At 24.3% G+C, this 2835-nt stretch overlaps 1 non-coding gene across 1 annotated transcript; it reads right to left on the reverse strand.

The window, feature by feature from the left end:
• Positions 1–1964: 1964 nt before the first annotated feature.
• On the reverse strand, positions 1965–2036 carry Trnap-cgg (transfer RNA proline (anticodon CGG)). Its single transcript has one exon. It is a non-coding gene; the product is annotated as a tRNA-Pro (tRNA).
• Between the last annotated feature and the right edge of the window lie 799 nt (positions 2037–2835).

Genomic DNA, 2835 nt, shown 5'->3' on the forward strand with positions numbered 1-2835 from the left:
TTGAACGTTATAATATTATTTCAAAAGAAAAAAAATTTACATTCGAATATTTGGCACAACTTATATCTCTGAAAATTTATTTATTAACATTGTTTGAGTTTTTTTTGAGGATCATAAATTAAACTTTATTATTTAAGATTATTATTTAGATTACTTCTATTTATATTATTATTATTTATTATCTATTTATATTATTATTATTTATTATCTATTTATATTATTATTATTTATTATCTATTTATATTATTATTATTTTCTATTTATATTATTATTTATTTACTTCTATTTCTTCTATAAATCAAATGATGAAATTTAATATGACACCAAAATCGAAATGAATGAAACATTTTATGTCCTATCTGTTTATTAATAAAGAATGTGCAGAAACTTAGTATATAATTGCTCAATTACATTTCCCTCTTCACATTCAAATGATTTGAAGAAAGAAGAATGCGGAATTCTGATTGCTATTCTAGCATTAATTACATTTTAAATGGTTTTTGAAGTAAAAATGCGGGCGATTTTATTACCCTTTTCTGTTAGAAATTTTATAAGCTATAAGAAATATCTTTAACCGAACTATGGGGAATTAAATGAAAATCTTGAATGTCGTCGTGTTGTGAGAATGTTTTCTATTAGAAATGCTTAACATTCTATTTTAAATTAAAGAAAAAAAAGATTTTTTTAATTGGTTTATTGTTAGTGAGACGATATATCATGCATTGTAGGGGAGCAAACCTTTTCAAGCGAAATTTATCACAATTTTTCTCTTAAAATTTTGCACGTGTGTTCTGCCAACAACTCTTCATATGAATTCTTGTTCATTAATGATAAAAAAAATATTTTATTGCCGATTTTCCTAGTCTTTGAGTGAATTTCTGTAGTGCACTTGTGCTTTCTTTTTGTTATCGTTAAATCACTACTGTAAAGAAAAAGCATTGTCAACAAATATGTATTAAAATAAAACAGAAATTTTGAAATAATAGTGGTAGAGTAGTTTAATGTTAACGTTAATTTTGATGCATTTACTTTTTTTTTAATAATAAAATTTGAGAGAAATATTGTGTAAAAATGGAATTGATAAATAGCAGAATTATGAATTTTAAGAGTATTAATTATATCTTGTAAGATTATTCACACTGAAATTTCTGTAAATTTTCAAAAATTTCTAATGAATTGAAAATTATTTTGAACTTTTAAATTGATAGTAATCTCTAAATGTAACCTTTTTTTTTCCTTATTGCTGCAAAGATTATATCACGCGTTTAAACTTGAAACATGATAAAAAAAAATGACAATCTGAAGTACATAAAAAATGCCTCTAAGTTATAGAGATTTTAATTCTTTGTGCAATGATATATAATATATAATTGTTAATTATTTAAAAAAAAATGCTTTGATTTTTTTAAATAATTTAATAATACTGTAATACTGTAAATATTTTTTTAAAAATATTTACAGTACATTTCATTTTACTTTGTATAATTTTTTATATAAGAAATATGCAATGAATGCTTAATTATGAGACACTTTCAGAATTTGCATTCAAGTTTTGAAGGAAATATTTGAATTAATTTAAATATTTATCTACACTTTTTTTAAATCTAGATAAATTGCATGTTATATAGAGTAATTAAGAAATGTACATTATAAATGTAATTTTTTTTCAAAAAAAGATAAATGGACATCTGGAAATATTAATAATGCAATTAACAAATCGATTAATTATATATATATTTATAAGAATTAAACAACATTAGCACTTGCTTTTTATTTTATAAAATTAAATCAATTATATAATCGAGATAAATAATGGAATAAAGAAACTAAGTCTGAACACTGAAATGAGTGATAAGAATGATAATGAAGTGCAATCCTTTTAAATCTATTTAGTTAATTCATTTATCAAATCATTTCACGGAATGTTTCCAATGCTTCAATTTTTGAAACAAAAATGCAACCATGGGCTCGGCCGGGATTTGAACCCGGGACCTCACGCACCCGAAGCGCGAATCATACCCCTAGACCACCGAGCCACGAAAGATTATGCATCATTAATACTGAGATAAAAGAATTTTTTGAAAAGAAGATTGTGGCGAAAGAATGGAAAGCATCACCAGCTGCAAAAGAAGCAAGTTTTTTTTTTATTATTTCACTTCTATTTTTTAATGAATTTCTCTACGTTTCGTGCGAACATTTAATTCCTTTATTGTGTTGTTATAGCTTATATGCACTTATTTTATAATTATTTTTATAAAATAATTTCTTTATAAGCCAGTTTTCGAAAAATAATAATTCTACAATTTTAGAAGCTCAATTACAGTCAAATTCTAAGACTTCATTAATTTTATTATAATAGATGTCGTTATTTTAAATCTTAGTCAAATGAGAAACGTGAAATTTCAACATGGCATATGTTGTATTTAACCTAGCGTGCTTTCGCATTAGAGTCGTTCGAAGAATGTTTTATATCCAGATGAAGATAAAATGTTCTCTGGGTTCTACATAGCAATGTGATGGAATCTAGCATCTGAATTTCAACCTTCGAATTCCCTATAATCAGGTTGTCTGCTTGTGTTTTCAGAACTGATTATGTTACAAATTTATTCTTCGGCTTTTAATTTTTGGAAGTTTATTTTCCTTTTTTTGCGCGAAGCGAATTGTAGATGTTTTGAATAAAAATAAAAAGTCTTGACTAATATTGACTAAATGTGTACCTTAATATCTAGGAAAATATTCCATTTTTTTTTTCTTCTTATATTTCAAATTTATGACAATGAAATATTTTTGTTTATGAAGCTAACAGCTTTTCATCCGTATTGTTGTTTATACTTA

Source organism: Argiope bruennichi, chromosome 5 (assembly GCF_947563725.1).
Source record: "Argiope bruennichi chromosome 5, qqArgBrue1.1, whole genome shotgun sequence".
Classification (NCBI taxonomy): domain Eukaryota; kingdom Metazoa; phylum Arthropoda; class Arachnida; order Araneae; family Araneidae; genus Argiope; species Argiope bruennichi.